Raw genomic sequence first — 26,294 nt, forward strand, 5'->3', positions numbered from 1 at the left:
CTCATTTTATAAAATGTTAGGTTATAAAAGCAATGATTTAGAGTTAATATATGATATTCTAGAATTGATTTAAATATGAATAAGATATTCATTTAAAAATTATAAATAGAAAGATAGCTCAGAACTTAAAAAAAAAACACCTGTTGGAAAAAGCAAGTTGACTTTATGCTGAGGATTGCCTTATATCTGGTAACCAGCTGTGACAGGTTTCTAGATTACCTTTATTGTTTATCTTTAGCCTAAAAAAAATGACCATAGCAAAAAATAGTTCACTTATTTTCTTCAGATTGAAGAATTGGCAGTGTGGAATTAGTCTTGTGATTCTGGAGAGGAAGTCTTAAGTCACTTTTCACACAGGATACAATATTGTAAGAAAAATAACACCAGCAGGACTATCAGAACCAGATTTTCTTGTCCTTGTACCTTCTGTTTCCTAAAAGTTCTACAGTTTTTGATAACCAAAGGAACAGAAAATAAGCTGGCTATTAATTAGCATCTATAGTCTATAGAATTCTGCTCTTGAACCTTGAAGCCCCAGGTCTGTCATTGTTGCAATCTCTTTCCCAAGCCAAAATTCAGAGGGAAAAAGTGCTTTATAAAAATCAGTTGATACCTTATTATCAACTTACTTCTCAGGGTATAACTATGTGTGATTAACGAAAAATAAACTTAGGATATTGGAGGTGGTAGGATGGAAAAATCAAAAAGGACATCCTCAAGTAAGAAGAGTCAGTTGCCAAACTCGAATATAGTACACTTTTGTTTTACTGTATGCTGCATTTTGTAAGGCTCAGAGCCCAGTTGTTTAAAGAAAGAAAAACAAGGCTGAATAACACAGGAAAATAAGGGATGAGAAAAAGCATTTGAACTCTCGAGAAATTAAAACATGAGAATGTTGGAAGCTGCATGGAGGAGTTCTAGGGCCTATCTGTAGGGAGAATCCCACCCTCTTCCCTGCCACATTTGTGGTAAAGGCAACAAAGCATTCATGACATCTTGAATGTGATGAAATTTCTTGAGAAAAATAGAAATGAAGTTAAAATCTGCATGCCTTTGGGTATGGAGCAGACAGAGTGCACATAAGATGAGGGGACAATGAGCTTCATCAAATTTATAGAAAATAAAGTAGTCATAAACTTACAAATCTCACCCCTTATCATAATTCCTCCTGGCAGTTCTGTTAAAAAAAATATATGATCTCACTTGACTATTTATAGCTTGTTGGTACCTTATTTGAAACTGTGGTATTTCAAGAGAAAGAGAAGTCACGCAGAGGTGTTTCATTGCAACCACAGGTTTGAGACCCTTCTCAACAAATCCCAGTACTTAAACAACTTAACATCAAGCGCCCCTATTAAAGAAAGAAAATTGGTCTGCATCTTCCCAGGGGAGAGGATTTAGATGTCAGGTACCATATTGTTTGTTTCCCTTTGGAAATGACAAGGCAGTTAGAAGATTAATAATTGGTGTGAGTGGTGATCTTTTACCATGCCTGATGCAAAAAATAATAATAAATAAGTGTACCAATTGGAAAATGAAGCTGTAACAAGCTGATCTCTATGGAATAACTAAAATTCAGGGGGAAATATCAAAAGCAGCAAATTAAATTCAAGATAATCAGTCCTGTGGCTTATCCTCTGTGGATTCTCTAATCTAGCTCTGCCTAATTGCATTCTTTGTAGAACATATTTCTGTTTTCCCACTAGTGCTTTCTTTTTTTTTAAGGTTGGAGAGTACATAATTACTATCTCTTTATGTTATAAAATGTCATGATTTTGAAAAGGGAAATTTCATCAAGTATGTAATGTCAATCATCTCTCTTGATGAGAGTGTATGTCATTCACTTTGTTTAAAACAGTCCTGGGGAAAATACGCTTTATTCTGAGAGAAGTTGCTTGTTAAGTCGTATTTTGACCTGATCTGCCTGAGAGTATAGTTAAAGGATGTTGATACATTTGGGAGTAGAATGATGCCCTGTCCAACTTTGGCTTTCTAATATTTGAATTATATCCTTACAAACATCCAAACACGATTTATAGGAACCAGTCCTCTGCCTTCCACATATGCTCACAAACTGTCACACATGTTCACACTTGAATACTTGTAGACAATTTGAAACTTGAGAAATGGGCATGGTCTCTACTTACTCCTTTAAACCCCACCTGATAGAATAATTAACACTCCTAGAAAGCTTCCTTTGACCTCAGAGTCTTACAGTTCTGTGTATTTCATGGCATGAGTAGCCTGGCAACTCTGATGACCTCATCCAAAATACAACTGAGAAATTAAAAGCCAGAAATTACCTAAACGAATATGGTCTCCTGGATTGAGAGTAAAAAAATCGAAAACTATTCAGCTTTCCCATATATCAGAATTCATGGTAACTTTTGTATGACAACTCCAAGTTGACAGTGTAGCCATAGCAGAGCATAAGGAAATAAAAATAATATGGAGTCAGGTAATGTTAAGCCCTAATTTGAGGATCCATTCTTACAAACCTAAGGAATCTATAAACTCCTTTTTCCCCTTCTCACTTAGTATATAGGAGGGCATCCATGTGTCCAGTGAAATTTACCTTCTTCTTAGTCCCTAAGAATCTTGCTTACATGGACATTGTCACATGCCCCTCCATACTGTGATATGAATTTAGGCTTCCCTTTGTCCTAACCCCAATCCCCCTTGGTAACCTGCATCCATCTGTATAGTTCTGGAGATGATTCTTCTTAGGTATATGTAGACACTGCATTCTAGCCAACTGGACAAACAAAGGTAAGATAAGTTGTTAATGGAAAGGCCTTATGTTTTTCTTCCCTAATAGTGTTTGCATTTTAGATGGAAATTCCTTAGCAGAAATGGATGACTTCCTAATGCAAATCAGTCTATCTCAAGTAGGTTAAATCACTACTCAGCAACTTTTCACTGCTGCCTCCACCATCTTTGTGGGTAGAGTGATCTTTACTTCCTTTGACTTTGAGCTTGTCCCTTTGACTTGTTCTAGCCAATGGAACATTAGCAGACAGGATGGGGCAGAAGCTTGAAATGTCCTTGGATGAGTGAGCTTGCCCTCTGGAGCTCTGGTCCAAAGAGGGCAAGAGACACATAAGAGCGAACCTGGACTCAGCCTGCAGCTTGAGGCCATGTCCAGCTTGGATCTGTCCAATCCCAGCTGACCTGCAGATACATGAATGATAAATACTTTTTATTGTATGCCACTGAATTTTGGGGTTGTTTTGCAACATTTTTTTGTGGCACTAGCTTACTATGATGAGTTGGAGTTCCTAGTACAAGAAACTGACTCTGGATAAGCCTTTTTTTTTTTTTTCAAGAGAGAAGGATAAGATATGGACCCTCAAAAGAAGGGTAAAAATAAAGAATCGGGCTTCTGAGAGAATAGAGATAAAGTAGCCTCAGCTATCTAGATAGTCTGAACTAAACTACTTATGAGTCTCTAAAATGGGGATGAATACAGGGCAATTGATTCCATTATCTGGATTGTTTTCAAGATTCAGAGAGACAGAGTTTGACCAAGTCCAATCACAAAGACTCTCTTCAATTCCTGTATCACTGGAAGGTGGGACACTGTATTGATAACCTGCAGGGCAGCTCTAGATTTCCAAATAGAAGTCAAGCTGCTACTTTGAGAAGAGGCCATGGAATTGAGCACACAGAGATAACAACTACAGTGACCCTACAATATTTTGATGAAGAAATGTCTTTGAACTATTTATATAATACAAGCAACTAATTGTTCCGGCTGTTGGTCAAAGTTCTTGCAACAGGAATTAATCAGGATAAGAGAAGAGGGAATTATGTGAGATGTCAAAAAAATATTAACAAATATTCTGCTATCTTTGTTGAAGTTTTAGGAACATTAAACTAGGTTTAATTAAGTCAAGTTATAGGTATGACTCTTTCATTAATTATCTCTAAGGTCTTGAATAACGCACTTACACCATCTGGGCATCATTACCCATAGTTAGAGGTAATATTTGTGCTTCTTAGATCAAGTGAAGCAATTACCCCTACCACTACCTAAAATACCTGCACACTTAGTATAGTATGTGCTAAATACTGAGAAAAAGCTTTCAGTATTGTGTCACTTAACCCTCACAACTATTTGAGGTAGTGTATTAATAGCTTCATTTTATAGACGAGGAAGCTGAAATGAAGAAAAGCTAAGTAACTTACCAACAATCAGACTCCTACTGACTGCTGATCCTGGATTCAAACACCAGGTCCACCTTGACCCTGAGCCCAAGGTTCTAACCTCAATTATTTCATGCCAGTGAGGTAATAACTCTGAATGTGCTTGGACAATTAGGAAGTACTATCCAAAAATAAGAGGTTATTATTTTCCAAGAACTAGATTGGGCATTTACCTAATAGTAACTGACCCATCTTAATTCTTACCCTGCTGAATTGAAAATATACACAAAAATGCACCTATTTATTTGGCATGAACATCTTACTTCAAGTTGTAGTTACTCAGGAAGAAAGAGGACGGAGGAGGAGATTCCACATGAAATACAACGAGGCGCAGAAAGGCAGTTGGTGAAACTAACATGCGTTTCAAATAAGCAAGAACCAATCAATGATTGTAGTAGCTAAAAGTGATCGGATCAAAATTGTATTAAAGAGTTCTATAATATAAAACATGTCTGTGTACACTGATGTCTTGGGCTCAGCATTAATTAAAATGTTAAAATAGCAAGTCTTGTCTAGTTGGAAAATGAAATACAGAAGTTATGCCAGTGGTTATAAGCACTGATATGTCTCCACTCCACATCCATCCAAGATGTAGTATTTTTAAAGGTCTGAAAGACAAAAGTAATTGATCTGTTTATAAGACCACAAAAATGCCCTGTTCACCACATGATTACTTGTAATGTGTCACTATTTATAAGAGGATGGGCTGATTTCTGGTTTCAACTACCCTTAGTTGAACTGAGCCAATGAAGTGAGCCAAACACAGTCCTGGGATAAGGCTTGTTGAATGGGAAGAGCCTGGACAAGGTTACCAGTGTCATGATAATATGTAAGGATTAGAACACGTGAAACACTAACATACATGTGTTCTACAGGAAAATGTGTTCTTCACTATAGTGTAAATATCTCCACTTTTTAATAATTGACCATGCTTATTAGTATTTTCTCTGCATATTGCCATATCAGGCTCTGAGCAAGCTTGCAATTGTACTTATTTAACCATAGGATACTTTGGGTAGGTAGATAAAATCACACACAACCATGATCCCAAAACAGGTTTCATGGGGAAAGGTGTATGAGGAAACAATAATTACACAGAAATAAATGAAGAAAACAAATCCTTTCCAATTGAGAAAATAAAAGCAAAGACCAATTTAACAAAATGTTTCAAGTGTCCAAAAGGCTTATAGCATAGAATATGCTTTTTGTCTACTAAGAAGTGAACCAGTGCATTTAAGTTTGAACTGCAACAAAAGAGAAATTATTATGAAGAGAAAAGAAAGAGAAGAGTCGGACATTGAAATGTTTAACATTAAGTATGATGCTGTGGCTGGGAACTACACAAGAAAAACTCAGATGATTCCAGCTAGTCCAATAATTGCTTAGTTATCTTATACTTAATGTTCTTTGTATTTCAATCCAGAAGCAATCTTCAAACTAAGCATTTTATGAAGCAAAGATAAAGTTAAAAAATACTCGCTGTGGTTCATAAATCTAGCCTGCATCATTATCAAGTGTTTTAAACTTGACTTTTGTGGAAATAAATGAAGGCCACCCCAACAAGGACAAGCAAATCCTTGTCCTTTAATCAGAGTTTGTTGTAGAAACAGAGTTTGTTTGTATTTAATCAGAGTTTGTTGTAGAAAGAGAGTCAGCCCCCCATTCTCTTGTGTTTGACAGAGACTCAAAGACAGGCAGTTGTTGGGGGGGAAGCTTCAGGTCTGCCCTAGGTGGAAGCTGTTGGAATGGAGGAGCGGTAGGTGGGCTACAAGGATGGCCTGGCTGCTGTGAATGGATGCCAGGACAGTTGTCAAGAGGCTCTTGCAGAAATTTAGAGACACTGGTGACTTGAACAGGATGGTAGCAGCACAGGTGGTGAGTTCTAACTGCATCTGGATATGCTTTGAAGGTGGAGCCAACAGAATTTCCTGGTGCACTGGATTTAGGCTTTGATAGAAAATGTAGAGCCATGGATGGCTGTAACATTTTTGTTCTGAGAAACAAGAAGGTTGAAGCTGAAACCAATGGAAATGGGAAAGACCCTGGGTAGAGAAGAATTGCTGAGGGTGGAGGTAAAGTGTTCATATTTGCACATGTTCAGTTTATGACAGCCAACATCCGAGTGTTGAGGTGTGGCAAGTGCCCGCGTTTGTTAGACCCATTAGCTGGAACTGCCAGATCAAAATGCTACAGACTGGGTAGCTTAAACGACAGAAATTTATTTTTCACAGTTCAAGAGGCTGGAAGTTCAAAATCAAAGTGTCCACTTCTGTGTTTTCACCTAAAGCCTCTCCTTTGCATGCAGAAACCACCTTTATGCTCTGTCCTCATGTGGGCTTTCCACTGTGCACCTGTGTCCCTAGTGTCTCTTCCTAGCCTAACAACACCTGTTAGATTGGATTAGACTCCACTCTAATGACCTCATTTTAACTTAACTACTTCTCTAAGGATCCTATCTCCAAATACAATCGCATTGTGAGGTAGTAGGGGATTAGGACTTAAAGATAAGAGTTTTGGCAGGGACATAATTCTGTTCATAGCAAGAGCTGAATCCGGGCTTTCTCATCCCAAGTTCATTACTCTTTCCACTGATCCACAGGAAACAGCGAGGCTTACTGGCTCCCAATGTGACCTGCTCATTGAGGTCTTCCCCAACCCCCTTGCTTAAAACGGCAACCCCTCTCCCCTACCACTTCCTTCAGGCACTTGTCATTTCTTTTCCTTGCATAATTGTTTCTCATAGCTGTCACTTTATAAAAACATAGATATTTTCGTTTCGTTTTGCATATTGTCTCACTGCCTCCATCAATACATAATCCATGAGAGCAGGATTTTTTTTGTTTCATTTACTGTAATATCTCTAGCACATAAGGTATTACAGTACCAGTTACTCAATAAATATTTTTGATTGTATATATGGATATATACATGCATAAGTGAATCATCTGAATAAGATACCAAGCCCGCTTAAATGCTGGGACTAGACTGAGCAAACCGGCATGAAGGTACGCACGTTCCGTAAACAGGGCCTCCATCTGCCCCACTACATAAATAATCACCACAAGAGAATGGGCCATGGCAACATCCCAGCAACATGGCACTTTTGTTCCATTGCCATTTTTTTCCACACAGGACTAAGGCTTTCCAAACTGGAGCCTTCCAGCACAGAATTTATACTTGTTGTATCTCTACAGGGTGGCAATCAAACATGTGATGTCACCAAAGCAGACATCGTCAAGAAACAGTTGGTGAGATAGCAGGAGCTGATCAAATTCTGGAATCCTGCTTCAGGGGCTGACTGCAAAACATGTCTTGAGAATGAGACAACCTTTTGTCGTGTGTGGGAGTGTGCACATTTATAGATCTAGTTCTCTAGTCAGATTGTCTTGTGCTGAGGAGAAGCATTAAAAAAAATGGAAATGGCTTCTTCTATCTTCTGGCAATCCATCTTGTAGTGTGGGTTGGGAAAAAAATAGGAAGAGAGAAGAGCAATAAACTAAATGTAGCAAAAGGAAGAAAGAGCGAGGGGCATGTTAAAGCACTTCCTTTTTAGCTGGGTACAGGGAAGCAGAATTACCATATCTGAAAATTACTATTTCCTCTTTCCCTTCTGTGTTAGGTTCCTAGGAACCTATGTGCTATACCAATGGACTACAAACTGGATGGCTTAAAACAACAGAAATCTACTGTTTCGTGGTTCTGGAGGCTCAAAGTCTAACATCCACGTATCAAGGTGTTGGCAGGACCATGCTCCCTCTGACACCTGCAGAGGAATCCTTTCTTGCTCTGCTCAGCTTCTGGGAGTTTGCTGACAGTGTTTTGCATCCCTTGACATACCTCTGCATCCGTTTAATTTCTGCCATTGTCATCACAAGACATTCTCCTATGTGTTCTTGTGTTCACATGGCTATCTTCCTACAAAGCCAACAGTGTTATTGGGAGCACCCCACTCAAACATGACTTCATCTTGACTAATCACATCTGCCATGACCCTAATTCCAATCAGGGTCGCATTCCAGGTACCAGGGGTCAGAGTTTTCATAGATCTCTTGGAGGGAGGGTCACAATCCACCCCAGAACATCTTCATAGCTTGTAGAAGGTGAAGAGGACCTTAGAAATCATTAACTCATGTAGTGATTTTTAAGCTTCTTTATATAGAGCTGGAATCAATCCTTGAAGGAAAAAAAACACAAATCTGGAGCTCCTGGGTGGCTCAGTTGGTTAAGTGTCCAACTTTGGCCTAGGTAATGATATCACCGTTCCTGAGTTCGAGACCTGTGTCTGGCTCTGTGCTGACTGCTCAGAGCCTGGAGCCTGCTTCAGATTCTGTGTCTCCCTGTCTCCCTCTGCCTTCCCCCCTCTCATACTCTCTCTCTTTCTCTCTCTCTCCCTCTCTCTCTCTCAAAAATAAATAAACATTAAAAAAAATTTTTTAAATGTTACATAAATTCTCAATGTAAACAGACTAAAAGATGGAGCTTCTGAAAGTATATGAGTCTGTCAGTATTACTGTGCAGAATAGGAGTGCAGAGCAGGGAGAAAGGGAAAAGGTGAAATAGAAAAACATCAGGAATGACCCTATGATGAAAACATGCCATGAAATGAGAACCATGAACTCTGCTCTCAGTATTTTCATTCTGATACATAAAGAAAAAACCAAATCAGATTAAAACCTACCTTCTCCAGTTACAGGCTGCTGCAGGGGAATCTGTTGTTGTTGCTGATTTATTTATTTATTTAATTTATTTATTTATGTTACATTTTATTTAAATCCAAGTTAACCTATATGGTAAAAATGTTTCGGGAGTAAAATTTAGTGATTCATCACCTAGAACACCCAGTGCTCATCCTACCAAGTGCCCTCCTTTGTACCCATCACCCATTTACCACCCACCTCCCCTCCAGCAACACTCAGTTTATTCTCTGTATTTAATAATCTTCTATGATTGCTGCAGGGGAATCTTGAAGGTGGTCCCACAAAGTGACCTTCCTTTACTATTCCAGGAAACCCCTGAGGCCCTTCCACAGGACATTTTCTATCAGCCCAGTTCTCTTGCTCAGCAGATGAGGGAACCGAAACTCAGAAAGGTAATACAATTTACCCTACTTCCCTCAGGGGTTAATGGACAAGAAGGCTAATTCCTCTCCCACACATCACCCTTGAGCCCCGAGCCAGCAGGAAACAGGGATGTGTGCAGGTGTGAATACCCAGTGTGAATACCCAGTGGCTTCCTCTCTGCTATTTGCATGACCGCCCAGAGATGAGAGAAACATTTGTCTTCTCCTGGAAGCCATATGAAACCTAGAGGAAATTTCTGATGACGCCTCAGGCTCACCTGCCTGGATATGCCCTGTAACCATCTCTACATTAAAGCTCCCAAACCATGCTGAGGGTGAAGATGCTGTACATGATGGGTCATTTCCCCAGGGTGGACCAGGGAAAAAAGCACAGGTCTTGTAAGTTCTCATCCCTCTCCAGGTTAACCTGAGGTTTCCCCCGTACCCTACCCAGGAGTTAAATCCAGGGTTGCTTCTCGAGGTCACAGAGATGAAAGCTGTCTGGCTTCCGGCCTGGAGGTGGAAGAGGTGCCTCTTAATTATTCTCCCACATCTATTGTTTATGTTGTCAGATCTGCAGGGCTTTCAAAGCTCAAAAATCCAATGCTTTCCTTGACTGTTGTACTAACTGTGCTTCAAGGCCTTGAGCACATTGTAATCTTGCTTGCATGGAGGATGGCCAAAGGATAAAATGGAATTATGGGAATGAAAAACACATTGGTTTATATATTAAAATATGACCCCACGACATGCATATCACATTGGTAACTAACATCTGTAAACCATAAAATAATTTCAAAATTACTTCTTGTTTGGAAAGCCATTTAAATTAAGTGGAATCCTTTAGAAAGCAGACCACCATGTTGCTCATCCAAATTAAGTGAGATCATGAATATAAGTTGAACTGCAAATTCCTGGAATAGAGTGATATTTGAGAAATGTTTGTACTATTAATAAAATTATTATAATTATCCCACATGCTCAGCATTGGTGACTGTTATTTGTAATTCTGAAGGACAGCCCTATATGAGCCCAGCTTTGAACTTCTTCTCCTTCCCCATATGAAAGGTGACATCCCCTTGATTCTAAAGTCTTTTGAAGTCTTTCTGTTTTATCTTTGTCAAGGGAAAAGCCTCCAAGATAACTGAAAGGTCCCATAGAGAATGCTCAAATTACCACTGGCCAAAAAAATAAATAAATAAATAAAAAATAAAAAATAAAAAAAAAAGGAGGGAGAGAAGTTCAAGTTGAATTGAAATGTGAATGTTAAAACACTTGAAAGAAAATTGTGTTAATGAGCTAAAAATGAACTCAAAATATGTTACTTGCAGAAAACCTTGGGACAGCACAAGCAGGCAGCAAGCATTCTCTCCTTCAAACACATGGTAAAGTGACAACATCTTTGATTTACTTTATCCTTTAATTTCCCTTCCATGTCTTGGCCCCAAGCCACAGATGCTTCACGCCTCTTGGTCAGATAATCAGAATTTTTCCTTCTTTGCCCATTATTTTTCCCATTGGCAGCATTCCCGTAATAACGGCCTGATGAAAATGTGCTTTCTCTGGTCTCCCTCACTGCCTCACAAAACTCTCTGAAGGGGTTTGGGCAGCTTTTATCAAAGGAGAGATCTAGAGTAAAGTTGAGATGGGTTTTGGAAATCAGAGTTAGGTGGTTTTCTCCCTAATTGTGTATGCATGCTCACAGTATCCGGGAGAAAGTCACTCTTCAAAGTTGGGTCTCTTCAAAGATTTCACAGTGCTGGAGGGCACTCCCCAAGACTCCTGATCCCTGCTGGGATCTCTCTTCCAACAGGTCATAGAACTGGGAAGCTTGTTTCCTTTCAAGATGCCACCCCAGAGAGAGGTTATTATCACATTAGACTTGTTCCTATTGCTAAGGAGGAGGGGTGCTTAGGAACCCCAACTTAAAAAAGGCATTTCTCTTTTGCATGCTTTTTGGGAAGGGTGCCATTTTTTTTTTCTCCTGGTGGGCCCTCACTGTACCAATTTATGCCAGGAGTGCAGTCCAAATTTCTCAGTTGAGATCAACCTGTTCAAATATCTGCTCTGACTTGGAATAATTAACAGGATCCATATTGCTAGAAACACTAAGAACGTAAGGATAATGTAGCTTCTTTAGTGGTGCGCTGGAATTGTGTCTTTATCCATCCCATTGATTTCATTTCCTGGTGACCCTAAAAGCCTTCCTTTGAATAATCCCCAAGTGCTCAGTCATTCAGCAGCAAGTAATATAAGACAGCATCTACATGGCTGGCACTGTTATAGGCCTTGCAGACAGCACTAATGCTTTGAAGACTGGGAAACATGCTGTACAGAAAGATCAAAGGTGCCATTCCTAAGCCCTGGTTTTCTTGAGCCGGGTTCTTGTGGATATAACTCGCTGCTAAGTCCTATCTTCTATACTTAATGATGCCCTTGTATGATTTGTATATTTAAAAATTTTTCCAAGTTAGTATCTGCTTTCATCAATGCTGCACATGATAATAGTGTTTATCAAAACAGTTGCCCTTACCATGATGTACAAGTAAGCATTTTTTTAAATGTTTATTTATTTATTTTGAGAGAGAGTGCACAAACAGGAGACTGGCAGAAAGACAGACAGTCTCTGCGCTGTCAGTGCACAACCTGACACAGGGCTCGATCTCACAACCATGAGATCCTGACCTGAGCTGAAATCAAGAGTCGGATGCTTGAGCCATCCAGGTGCCCCCTAAAAGTAAGCATTTTAACTACCAAAATAGAAAAGGAGACTGGTGTATACATTGGTGTGAAGCTGTTCTTGCAGAGGGTTTGTCTCTTGGATTATCAGGAATGGAGACACGAGTGGAGAAGTGTAGTTTTCCCAACTTTATTTTTGTCAGCCAAGAAATAAATGTAAACATGTGGAGGAAGCATAAAGGATAAAGCAGAGATGCTCTGTTTGAAGCTTCTCTGAACTCTGGGCTTTACTGAGGACAGTGGGAAAACCATCCATCTACTCAAAAGACACTGGACAGAAACTGGGGGATCTGAATTCTAATCGGTTGTCATTTAATAATCTATACTGCTAGTGCAGTTTTCTTACACCTTTTTGGACTTTGTGATAGATTTGTGTCTCAGTAGGAGGAAGGAAAATATGAGAATAGCTGCTGGCAACATTGTGTTGAAGTAAGAATGTAGGTCTGGTGCCCATGTCTGGATTCAAATACCAATTACTAGTTAATTTACTAACTTCAGGAATATCTCCTATGCCTTAATTTTTTTCTTCTGTAAAATACTGGGGTAGAGGATAATAATAGTGTCCATTTAAAAAGATTTGGGGGGGGGCAGTGGTGAGTTGTGACATGATATACAGAAGGCTTTAGAGCAGCTTGTGATACATAGTAAATCCTTCATGAATATTATGTCTATGGCAGAGATCAACACTGTCAACACTATGGGAAAAAGGGGAGTTGAGTTTTGTGGTTCCACTTGGCGAGAAGAGGACATGTAACTACTTTCAGCCAATGAATTGTAAGCAGAAGTGACAGAACTTTAAGGCAGAGCCTCTAGCTATTAGATTGAGACCCTCCAGAGTTCTCTTCTTCCTTCTTCCAGACAACGGTTCATTCTGTGGCAATTCCAGCAGCCTGGATCCTGGAATGAGGGTGAAAACTGAGCTTCCAGCCAAGTAGTGATGGACATGTGAGTGAAAACAGATCTTTACCATTTTAAGTTTATGAGATTTGAGGTTTGTTTGTTACCACAGCATCAACTACCACATCCTGACTGGTGAAACTATATTTAGGATCATCTCCTCTTAGAGAGACAGAAAGAGGCAGAACCACATTTTATCATGAATATGTTAACATACAAGTCTTCTTATTCTTTTGGAAAATTGCTTTATTAAGATGTAAGGCACATACCATACAATTAACCCCTGTAAGGTGTATAATTCATTTGTTTTTAGTTTTTTTCACAGTATGTGTAACCATCATTATAGTGAATTTTAGAACAATTTGTCACCTCACAAAGAAAGGCTGTACCCCTTAGCTATCACTACCCAATCCCCATGACACTTAGGTTGCCCTAAGTAGCCACGAATCTATTTTCTCTATACATTTCCGTGTTCAGGACATTTTACACAGATAGACTCATATAGTATGTAGTTTTTTGTGAATGGCTTTTTTCATTTAGTATGAAGTTTCCAAGATTCATCTGTTGTAACATAGATCAATGCTACCTTACTTTTTGTGGCTGCATAATATTACGTAATATTACATTTTATTTATCCATTCATTCATTCATGGATATTTGTGTTGTTTCTGCCTTTTGGCTATTATGAACAAAGCTTATATAAACATTCACATATGAATTTTTGTGTGGACATGTTTTCATTTCTAGGAGTAGAATTGCTGGGTCAAAAGATAACTCTCTGTTTCATTATTGGAGGAATTGCTGGAGCGTTTTCCAAAGTGACTGCACCATTTTACATTCCCACCACTATTTTGCATACACTTTACATCCATAACAATATTTATTGTTATCTGACTTGTTGATTTCAGCCACCCTAATCTGTGGAAGTGGTGTCTTACTCTGGTTTGGATGTGCATCTCCCTGATGACTGATGATGCCCCTTTTCATTTTGTTTGTAATACCTTTTCATTTGTTTGTAAGCCACTTGGATGTTTCAGAGAAATGTCAACTCAGGTCATTTGCCCAGTTTTTAATTGGGTTAGTTATCTTTTTATTATTGGGTTATGAGGATTCTTTATATTGTGGACATGAGTCTCTTACTGATTGCGTAATCTGCAAATATATTCTCCCATTCAATGGGCTGTCTTTTTACTTGATGGTCTCCTTTGAAGTGAAAAGTTTTGAGTTTTGATGATAATTACCTCTTTTTAAATTCATTGATCATTTTGGTGTCATATCTAAGAATCCTTTGCCAAGGCCAAAGTCATAAAAAAATTATCTCTATGTATTCTAGGAGTTTTATACTTTTAGCCCTTACATTTATATCTGTGATTCAAAGTCAACTTATTCTTAATCAATTTAACTGGTCTATTGGAGTGTGGTTGATACATAGTATGCTTCATACGTGTAAGGTTTGCAGTTGTATAAGTTTGGATATGTATACATCCGTGAAAGTGTCACCACTACCAAGTAAAGAAACATACTCATCATCCACAGAGGAGCCCCTTTTATAGTCCCTCTCTTCCCTAATTCCCCATCCCACATTCCTAGCCTACCAATGATCTGCTTTCTACCAATGTATAGATTGGTTTGAGTCATAGAGTATGTCCTTCTTTTTTTTTTTTTTTTTTTTTTTAAATTTTTTTCAACGTTTACTTATTTTTGGGACAGAGAGAGACAGAGCATGAACGGGGGAGGGGCAGAGAGAGAGGGAGACACAGAATCGGAAACAGGCTCCAGGCTCTGAGCCATCAGCCCAGAGCCCGACGCGGGGCTCGAACTCACAGACCGCGAGATCGTGACCTGGCTGAAGTCGGATGCTTAACCGACTGCGCCACCCAGGCGCCCCTGTCCTTCTTTAAAAAAATTGTAAAAGATAACAAAATTACTTATACCATTTTAAGTGTAGTTTTTGTGCATTAAATGCATTCACATGGATGTGCAACCATCACTACCATCCATCTCCAGAGCTTTCTTCCTCTTCACTAACAGAAACTCTGCTCTTTCTCCTCACTCCTTAACCATCATTCTATTTTTTGTTTCTATGCATTGGACTACTTCCAAATAACTCATATAAGTGGCCCACACAATATTTGGCCTTTTGTGACTGGCTTACCTAATTGATCAGAATGTGTTCTGGGTTTATCCATGTTGTAACATGTTTCAGAATTTCATTCTAAGACTGAACAATATTTTGTTGTTGGATTCAATGGATATATCACATTCTGTTGATCTGTTCATCTGCTGATGGATACTTGGGTTCTTCCATCTTTTGGCTATTATGAATAATGCTGCTATGAACCTAAGTGGACAGATACCTGTTCGAGTTTCTGCTTTCAGGGTTTTTTTGGTATATATCCAGAAGTTCAGTTGCTGGATCTTATGATAATTGTGCTTAATTTTTTGAGGAATCTTCATACTATTTTCCATAGCATCTGCACCATTTTATATTCACATCAACAGTACACAAGGGTTCCACTTTTTCCACATCCTCTCCAACATATTTTATTTTCTATTTGTATTTGGTTTTATAATAGCGAACCCAATGGGTATGAAATGGTATCTTATTGTGGTTTCAGTATGCATTTACTTAATGATTAGGGATATCAAACATTTTTTCATGAGCTTTTTGGCCATTTTTAAGTGTTCTTTGCATATTCACATAAATGTTCATGTCCATTGCTCAGTTTTACATCAGGTTATTTGTTTTTTATTGTCAGTTGTAGAAGTTCATTATATATTCAGGATATTGGGGCCCCTGGGTGGCTCAGTCTGTTGAGCATCTGATTCTTGATTTTGCCTCAGGTCATGATATCAGGGTGGTAACATCAGGCCCCACATCGGGCTCCATGATGAGTGTGGAGCCTGCTTAAGATTCTCTCTCTCTCTCTCTCTCTCTCTCTCTCTCTCTCTCTCTTCTTCTGCCCCTCTCCCTTGCTTGTGTACTGTCTCAAATTAAAAAAAAAAAATCTATATATATCTATACATACATACATATACACAGTAAAACCTTGGATTGTGAGTAATTTGTTCTGCAAGTGTTCTGCAAGATGAGAAAACATTTCTAATAAATTTTAACTTACTTGGTAAATGAACCATGTCTTCCAATACATGTAGTATGTGATGCTGAATGTCACATGATCACAACTTAGCCAATGGATTATAAGAATGTTTCTGGAAGAAATTATTGCTCACAAGGTTTTACTGTATATATTTAAGATATTAATCCCTTATCAGATATATGACCTGCCAGTACTTTCTCTCACTCATGGGTCATTTTTTCACTATGTTGATAGTGTCTTTTGATGCAAAAAGGTTTTTATTTTTTATAACATCCAATATATCTATTTCTTTCTTTTGCCTGTGCTTTTGGTGTCAGATCCAGGAAATCACTGCCAAATGCAATATCATGGAACCTTTCCCCTATGTTTTCTTCTATGAGTTTTATAGTTTTTGCTCTCATGTTTAGGTCTTTGATGCATTTGAGTTACTTTTTGCATGTGGTGTAAGATAACGGTTTGATTTCATTCTTTTGCACATACATATTGTTTTCCAAACATCATTTGTAGTAAAGAATGTAAATGCTTTTTATTTGTCTTTGACTCAGCATTAATTATTTGAGATTCATCCATGTTGCTGCATTTATCAGTAGTTCATTTCTTGTTATTGCTGAGTTGTATTCCACTGTATGAATATATAACAATTTATTAGTTCATCCATGGATGGGCATTTAGATTATTTACAGTTTTGGACTATTGCAAAGAAAGCTGTTATGAATGTAGATGTATTAACATATGCTAGGATATCTCTTAAGTAAATACCCTGAGTGGAATGGCTGGATTAGCTGGAAGGGGTATGTATAAATTTTTCACGCAAAAAAAAAAATTCTTTTTTAAAATTTTTTTAATTTAAAAAGAAATTTAAGATCTTGCCAAACTATTTTCCAAGGAGGTTGGTTAATTTTACATTCTCACCAGCAGTGGGTGAGAATTCCACTTGCTTCACTTTGACTTATGATGGAAAGACTTTTTAATTGCAGCCATTCTAAACGGTGTGTATTGGTACATCACGGTGGCTTTAATTTGCATTTTTCTAATGACTGATGATGTTGCATATCATGTCATGTGCCTGCTTGCAATTTGTATATTTTATTTGCTGAAGTTTGTTTATATTTTTTATTGATATTTCAAATCAGGTTGTTTTCTCATTGTTGAGAATCATTTATGTATTTTGCATACAAATCCTTAATGAGATATGCCGTTTGCAAATATGTTTTCCCAGCCTGTGGCTAGTCTTTTCATCCCCTTAACACTTCTTTTGAAAACATATTTAAATTTAGAATGATCAATTTTTTAATTTTCCAATCATGCTTTTGGTGTTATATCTAAGAAATGTCTGTCTAACCCAAAGACATAAAGATTTTCTATCATGTACTAATTGAGAGATTTTATTGTTTTAGGTTTAGCATTTAGTTCTTTGAGTTAATATTTGCCTATGGTTCAACATAAGACGTTGTCATAGATATCCAAGTGTTCCAGCATGATTTGATGAAAAAACCATTCTTCCGTCAGTGAACGCACTGTACCTTTGACAAAAATCAATTGTCTTTATATGCGTGGATGTATTTCTGAAATCTCTATTCTTTTACCATTGACCCATTTCTCTCACTTAATGCTACTACAACAATGTCTTAATCGCTGTAGCTTTTTAATGTGTTTAAATCAGGTGTTGTTAGCCACCTTAACTTTGTTCTTTTTCAAAGTTGTTTTGGCTATTCTAGGTTCTTTACATTTCCATACACATTTTAGAATAATTTTGCCAATTTCCAAAAAAGCCTGCTGGCATTTTGATTGCAATTTTCAATTATCAGGCAGTCGTATTAAATCTCCCATTATAGTTATGGATTTGTCTATTTCTCTTTGCAGTTCTATAATTTTTGCTTCATTTGCTTTGAAGCTCTATTATTAGGTACATAAATGTTTTGGATTATTTTGTGGCTGCTTGATGAGTTGACCCCTTTATCATTATGAAACGACCTTCTTTATCCTTGGAATATTTTTTGCTCTGAAACCTAATTGTCTGATTTTAGTACATACACTTCAGCTTTCCTTTGATTAATGTTAGCATGGTATATCTTTGACCATCCTTTTAATGTTAACTTATGTATCTCTATAAATTTAAAGTGCATTCCCTGCCAGCAGCTCATGGTTGGCTCTGATTCCTTTCACCAATTTGACAATCTCTGCATTATAATTGGAGATTAGAGGCATTTCTACATTCATCTGATTACATTGAGATGTTTCATCTTGCTCATTATTTTCCATTTGAAATACCTGCTTTGTGCTTTCTTTCCTATATTTTCTTCCTTCTTTTTGATCAATTGCTTACTCTTTTAAAACATGCTTTGTCTCTTTTATCAGTTTATTAGCTGAAAATTTGAGGGAGAGGATATTTTATTGGTTACTTTAGGATTTCTACTACATATTTAATTCACTGCTGTTTAACTTCAAGTGATTATGCTCCATTTCACATGTTAAAAACCTTATAATTATATACTTCATTTTCTCTCCTTTTAGCCTTTGTGTTACTGTTGTCACACATTTTACTTTTATAAATGGTATAAACCCAACACCCCATTGTGATTATTTTGTTGAACCAGTTAATTATCATTTAAATAGATTTAAAGAGGGGCGCCTGGGTGGCTCAGTCTGTTGAGCCTCCGACTTAGGCTCAGGTCATGATTTCACGGGGTTCGTGAGTTCAAGCCCACATCAGGCTCTGTACTGATATCTCAGAGCCTGGAGCCTGCTTCTGCTTCTGTGTCTCCCTCTCTCTCTGCCCCTAATCCACTTGCATTCTGTCTCTGTATCTCTCAAAAATAAATAAAAGTTAAAAAAAATTTTTAAGAGGTTTAAAGAGTAAGAAAAATAACTTGCATATTTACCCATGTAGCGGGCATATCCTGTACCCTTTATTCCTTTGTACCCATTCATATTTCCATCTGCTCTCATTTTCTTTCTGCCTAGTGGACTTCCTTTAACATTTCTTGTAGTGCAGTTCTGCTGATAGTGTATTTATTGTTTCAGCTTTTGTATGTCTTCAACATCTCTATTGGACTTTCATTTTTAAAAGATCATTTTACTGGATATAGTTCTATAGTCTAGGTTGACAGTTGTGTTTTTTCCCTTCTTTTCTTTCAGTACTTTGCAAATGTTGCTCTGTTTTTTCACGTGTAATACTTTCAAAGAAAAATATGCTGTTTCCTCATTTTATTTCTCTGTATATAATACATCTTTTTTCCTCTGGCTGCTTTTAAGACTTTTTGTTTTATTTGCTACTTTTAAGCAACAGGATTATGGTGTGCCTTGGTATAATTCTCTCCATGTTTCTCGTGTTGGAGGTTCATAGAATTTCTTGGATCTATGGTTTTACCATTTTCATCACATTTGGAAATATTTAGACATTATATATTCAATTTTTTCCCTCTTCTACCTTTTGCTTTTACAAGAACTCCAATAACACATATATTGGGCTGCTGAAAATTGCCCCACAGCTGAATAATGCTCTGTTCATTTTTTAAAAATTATTTTTCTCGGGGCGCCTGGGTGGCTCAGTCGGTTAAGCCTCCGACTTCAGCCAGGTCAAAATCTCGCGGTCCGTGAGTTCGAGCCCCGCGTCAGGCTCTGGGCTGATGGCTCAGAGCCTGGAGCCTGTTTCCGATTCTGTGTCTCCCTCTCTCTCTGCCCCTCCCCCGTTCATGCTCTGTCTCTCTCTGTCCCAAAAATAAAAAAAAATAAAAAAAAAATTTTTTTTTTAAATTATTTTTCTCTGTGTATTTTATCTTGGTACTTTTCATTGCTATGTCTTCAAGTTCACTTTTGTCCTGCAATGTTGAACCATCCACTAATACCATTCATTTTATTTTTCATCTCAGACATTACAGTTTGCGTTTCTAGAAGTTAAATTTGAGTCTTAAAAAAAAAAAAAAAAAAAAGACAGACCTTCCATGTCCTATCTAACTTTCAAATGCCAAAAATAGACTTGAACTAACTGTTGAATGTCTGTGTCTGCTAATTTCAACACTTCTGTCAGTTCCGGTTCAATTTTGATCATTTGATTTTTCTCCTCATAATTGTCTTTTTTTTTTCCTGCATCTTTGGATTCCTGATAATTTTTGAGAAGACACCAGGCACTGTTGCCATTATCTTATTGGGTGTTGGATATTTTCTATTTATATAAATATTATTGAAATATGTTTTGTGATGAAGTTTAGTTATTTGGAAACAGTTTTTTTTTTTTCTTTCAGTTTCCTTTTTAAGATTTGTGAGACAGGACAAGAGCGGTGTTTAGTGAAGTCTGATTATTACACATTACTAAGCCAAGACCCTTCTGAGGACTCCACCCAATGCACTATGAATTATGAGTTTTTCCAATATGGCTAGAGAGAACAGACCCTATTCATAACCCTGACTTGGTGCTCTGCACACTATTTTTTCTAGTCTTTTTGTGTGGTTTTTACCAGGTTTCTGGTAACATACTCCATAGATCAGTCCTCTCCTCAGTATTTGAGATCTTCTCCAGTTCTTGAAAACAGTCTCTGTGTAGCCCTTTACTCCTTAGGGCTAATTCTAATTCTAGCTAATTCTAGCAGCTTTGATGTTCCTAGGCTCTCTGCTCTGTTTCTTCACCTAGGAGTCCACCAGATTCTGCCCCAGTTTACCTGCCTTGTGTTGTGGCCTGAAAACTTTCTCAAGTCAATCAGCTGTTTTACCAGCTGGTAGAACTCATTATTTTTTCCCCCTCTGTTTCTGCAAGCACTTTCCTTCACTGCCTGATGTTTAATATCTTGAAAAACAGTGACTCATATATTTTGTCTGGTTTTTCCATTGTTTCAGGTGAGAAAATAAATCCAGTCCTCATTACTTCCCATAAGCTGGAAGCAGAATCCCCTCTCTTAATTCATTCTTGGTTAACTAAAACACACTGATTTCTAGTTGCAGACCACAATAACATTTGTGCGCTCTCAGTAAGCAGGAAGATTTGCCAAAAGCAACCAATATAATTTCCCCTTAACACACAAAATGGCAAAGAAATCTCTTGCTCGCCAAGATACCCAAGTGTTTTTAATTTTTAATATTGCTTTGAAAAAAGAAATAGATTATCAAAAAGATAATAAGCACAATACCTTCATGTTCATCTCCCGCAGTATTTTGCCATCCTGGGGAAAGTTTCAATACTCTGCTCCCTTCATGCACGCCCAACCTCCTGATCTACCCCTGTGGATTTCCTAATAGGCCACTGCCCTTGAAACTTTATAAGCAGGTTTGTTGACAGGAAGCCCCTACCCTTCTCTACCCAGATGGTAGTGTTAGTTTGAGGACCATTGAATACAGGGACTGTCTCCAATTTATCACAATTAAACACCTGTGCTAAATAAGTTCCACAGCTCCAGTGTGGGTTTAAAGGCACAAAATGGTAACCGTCAAAATCTCCTTTTTATTTAATGGGATAAATGGCGTGAGGGCCCTCCAGATGTTGTTTAAAGATAATGTATGATATTTTGAGCACTGAGGTCCTCTGGAGGCTTTTCAGACTTTGGTTAATCCTTCTACTTGTATCCCCCATGCTGTTTCTCTGACAGAAGTGACACTGCACTTAAAGTGAAATGTTGAGATTCTGCATACCTGCTTATCATATCTCTATTTTCATATTGTGACAAAGGTACCCTGTGTTGTTCCAGAAAATGCATAGAAATTGCACACAGTGTTAAATGAGGATTAAGATAATGGGTTTGGACACCTAACAGGGCCAGATTTAAGTCATAGCTTCATCCCTTACAAGCTGTGTGGTCTTTGGGCATGTTACTAAGCTTTCTGGCCCACAATTTTCATCTACCACCGTGTAAAAGAAAAGAGAAGAACCCAAAACTTGTCGAGCTTCACATGAGATCACAAGTGTAAAAAGGGCTGAGTACAGAGCTGCCAATGGGAAGACGCTCAATAAAGGTAGCATTCTGATACTTGATTAATCTGTAGCTACAAGTCTTGCATCATTTTCACTGCCCTTTCTAATAATTTTCAATACATTGGTTACTTTCAGAGTCTGATGGGCCATCCATTTTTTAGAGCTGATAGATTATCTTACTGTTTTCAAGCAGATGTCCCAAATGGGCGGTCCACAGGCAAGGTGCAAATAGTTTTTAAACATGGAAACCCAAATTGAGAAAGAAGAGATTTCCAGTACAATTCACATTTCAATAAGATATTGATGTCTGGCTTGTTTTAAATATTGGAAATGTCTTGTAAGTTTGAACTTAAAATTCCAATGTTGCACTAGCTGCAGGCTGAGAACCAGTTGTCCCGATAAGCAGGGCAAATGAAGGTCATTTTGCCACAATCCCCACCATTCCACTTTCCTTCCCTGGACAAACCCGAGTGTCACCAAGCACATTCACTCTTCGTTTTTCTACCTGTTACCTGTTGTATTTGTGGCCTTGCCTTAGGCTGGTCAGTCTTCATAAATGAAATGTACTAGCATTCATGAAGTATTTAGAATAGAATCTCATAGAGAGAGAGTAGGAATCCTACATGTTCTTTTCCTTGGGACATAGTAAAAAGGCATTCTGCCTTTTGGTTGTCATTAAACATGGATTCTCTCTTGTTTCTCTAGAATTAAAAAAAAAAAGTGAGCTGGGCTCATTGCAAAGTCAAATAAAGACCCCAAGTGTCCCTTTCAGTTTGGCATGGTGATGTGAATAAGTCGAATAGTTTTGTGTAGCTTTTGGGTAACATCATCATAAAAGGAGGTATGCCTCTGTCCTGCCCATTCTTGCTTCATCGGGGCTAGAATGTGGGTATAATGGCTGGCATCGGAGCAGCCATCTTGTAGCATAAGGTAGAAGGCAGGAGTTGACACTGATGGGACAACAAATAAAAGTCACCTGGAGTACCTGGGTGGCTCAATTGGTGAAGCCTCTGACTCTTGATCTCAGCTCAGGTCTTGATTTCAGAATAGTGAGTTCAAGCCCTGCATTAGACTCTGTGTTGGACTCAGCACTGGGCATGAAGGCTATTAAAAAAAAAAAAAAAAAGGCCCCTGGAATCTTGATGCTCTTTTTGCCAACTTACCTGTCCTGGACTACCTACCAAATAAGTATATACTATATTTCAATAATGTTTATGCCATCAACATTTGGGAATTTCTGTTACTTGTAGATGAAGTTCATCCAAACCAATACTATTATGTTGCTAATCAATGTAAAAGTAATTATATAGCTTATGGAAGTTAGAATGAGCATCTCATAAAATTCACACTTGATAAGTCTTCTTCTCATTGAAATATTTCACTGTTTTTACACTCTCAAATATTAATCATCTCCTCTCAATTGCTTTTTATGTACTTTAAATTGTATTTTAGTACTTTACGTTTGTTGTATTTTTGTAACAGATTGAGATGCAATTCACATACTATAAAATCCACTCACCTAATGTGCATAATTCAAAGTTTTCAGTATATTCACAAAACTGCAACCATCACCAGAATCAGTAGTACATACTGCTTCCATTTACATTCCATTGGTTCAAGCAAGTCATATGTCCTTGGATGGAAAAGCATCCCTTCATACTGAGAGGCAAATATTTTCAAGAATAATGCAGTGTAATACATATTATCCTCACTAAATGTATACCATGAGCCATAGTAATCAGAAGATCTGCGGTAAAAGATGTGGGACTGGAGTAGGTTTTATTACAAATTTCTGGGTTGGATTTGCTGATAGAAGGAAATGGTGTTCAAGAAAAAAGTTCTTTGTGAGGTAAAGCACAGATGAAGAAAATTAATAAGTCAGGTTAAATAAAAAATAAAGAAAGTATTCTCCTAAGAGAGGAAAATAACCTCTTGAGAGTGGTAAGTTAGGATGTAATATAAGTCAAGGTATAATAAAGAGTTTTGAATGATAGGCTACAATTGATTTTGAAAACCAATCATAACAATAATTAAATTATAAAAATAATAGCACATATGTGTTTTACCTCCTTTTCCTGTAAGAGGTGCTGTTACATACTTTATATGCCTTTAGATCTTAAAATAACCAGTGCAGTAGATCCTAATATTATCTCCATTTATCCAATGAGTAAAGTGAAACTCAGAGAGGTAGGAACTTGCCAAATGACTCCCAGGAAGACAGTTTCTCTTGCTTCTAACCGAGAACCATAATTGATAATGAACAGAAAAAAAAGTCCAGAATAATATATATTGAATCGATAGCAGTAAAACTGTGTGAAGGGTGAAATTTCATGGAAGTTTTCATTTATTTGTGTCTCGTTTAATTTCCTTCAGCAATCTTTTGTAGTGTTTAGTGAATAAGTCCTGTACTTCCTTGGCTAAATTTATTCCTAAGTATTTTACTGTTGTGATGCTATTGTAATTAAATAGTTTTCTTAATTTCCTTTTCAGGTTGTTAATTGCCAGTGTATAGAAATACAACTTATTTTTACATAATGATCTCATACTCCACAACTTTGCTGAATTTGTTTATTGTCTCAAATAGTTTTTGTGTGCGGATGGGCAATACTTAAGGATTTTCTCTATTTAAAATCGTGTAATCTGTGAGTAAGATAGTTTTACTTCTTTCTTTCTAATTTGGATGCCTTCTGTGTTTTTTATTGCCTGATTGCTCTCAACTTCTAGTAGGAAGCTGAGCAGCAGTGGTGAAGTGGATTCCTTGTCTACTTTCTGACCTTAAAGGGAGAACTTTCAGTCTTTCACCACTGAAACACCATATGGTTTTTCTAATTTATTTATTTTAATTGAAGTATAATTAATATGTGATGTTATATTAGGTTCAGGCGTACAACATATTGATTCTGAAACAGCATATTATGTTTAAACACAGAAGAAAAGCACATGATTTTTTTTATTTTAGGCAGCTGCTAAAAAAGTAGAGCAAAATCCATTTTAGAGATTCTTAGAACACAAAGCTACCATTGACTTCTTAGTAGTCCATCGTGGAAGATGACAGATCAATAGTGAAAGGAAAGTTGGAAGAAAACACACAGGACTACAGAGAGATGAGTAGATATATCTTTCCTAAGGGGATGAGGAGGACTGAACAATCAGTGGAAGAATGAGAGCTTCAAGATCTTGAAGTTAGGTAAGCACCTTGGGATATGATAGGAGGGAGCTTTGCCTCCCGTCTCCATAAACAGAAGCAAAAACTTAAGATTGGGGAAGCCTCCATCAACACAAAAGAATAGCAGAGTTCCTGTTTACCACTGCCTATAGTTAACGAATCATGAGAATCAATATGACCAAAGCAACAACAGCTTAGTATAAGCCACCACAATTAAAAGCTTGGAGTTTCAGAAGAAAGCAACACAATTGAGGAAAATAGCAGGAAATAGGACTTGCCAATCTGAACTACTTTAGTGATGGGCAGTAGCTTTTTGCACCGGGTGTGGATTTTTGTTTACAGCTTTGTTTACAGCTTTCCTTTTTTATAATATGTTTTTAAAAAATTTTTCATGTTAATTCATTTTTTGAGACAGATGGAACATGCGTGAGGGAGGGGTAGAGAGTGAGGAAGACACAGATTCCCACGCAGGTTCCAGGCTCTGAGCTGTCAGCACAGAGCCCGATGCAGGGCTCAAACCCATGAACTGCAAGACCATGACCTGAATGGAAGTCAGACACTTAACCGACTGAGTCACCCAGGTGCCCCTAAAGCTTTCATTTAATACAATCTTAATAGATGTCAGGCACTGGGCAGAGTTTTCTATTAACTCTTACAACCATGTGAGATATGCATTATTAATTTCATTATATAGACTTGAAAGTGGAGATTGAGACAAGTTCTATACTTTAGCTACATCATGGGTAGGTCCTAGAAATAGAATCAGGGACTCGAATTTTTATTAAATTTTATTTATATCATCTATGGAAGTTATAGTTTTTATATAGGTAACTATATATCAGGATAGGTGAGGCTTTGCTGCAGTAACAGAAGCCCCAAATCTCAGTGGCTTGAAACAGGTTTTCACACCCTTCCTGCCATGCAACCCAGAAGAATGGTTATCTAGCTTTTATGCCCAAACTCCAGGAGTCCCTGATGCCACCATTACTTTCTCAGTCTCTGTCTCTCTCCTCCTCTCCTTTTTTGACAAATTAATACTTCTGTGTGATCAGTTTAAACATTTTTTGAGCATGACAGAATGTAATATAGGAGCCAACATCTACCTATTTCACTGACATTTTGAAAAATAAAAGACTGTATGCAAAAGCATTTTAAGCTCCTTGAAGAAAAGAATCATATCAAACTCAAGATATTACAATAAGAGTGGTTCCTGTCATTTCAAAT

The 26,294-nt window shown here is 37.6% G+C and overlaps 1 long non-coding RNA gene across 1 annotated transcript in view; it reads left to right on the plus strand.

Annotated features, from left to right (window-relative positions):
* Positions 1-12,860: 12,860 nt before the first annotated feature.
* LOC121041351 (uncharacterized) overlaps positions 12,861-26,294 on the plus strand; it is a 284,372-nt gene continuing 270,938 nt past the window's right edge. Inside the window, exon 1 of the long non-coding RNA XR_005795699.1 lies at positions 12,861-12,949. This is a non-coding gene — a long non-coding RNA (uncharacterized LOC121041351). The remainder of the gene's footprint in view (positions 12,950-26,294) is intronic.

This window comes from Herpailurus yagouaroundi, unplaced genomic scaffold (assembly GCF_014898765.1).
Source record: "Herpailurus yagouaroundi ecotype Mexico unplaced genomic scaffold, PumYag 183, whole genome shotgun sequence".
NCBI lineage: Eukaryota > Metazoa > Chordata > Mammalia > Carnivora > Felidae > Herpailurus > Herpailurus yagouaroundi.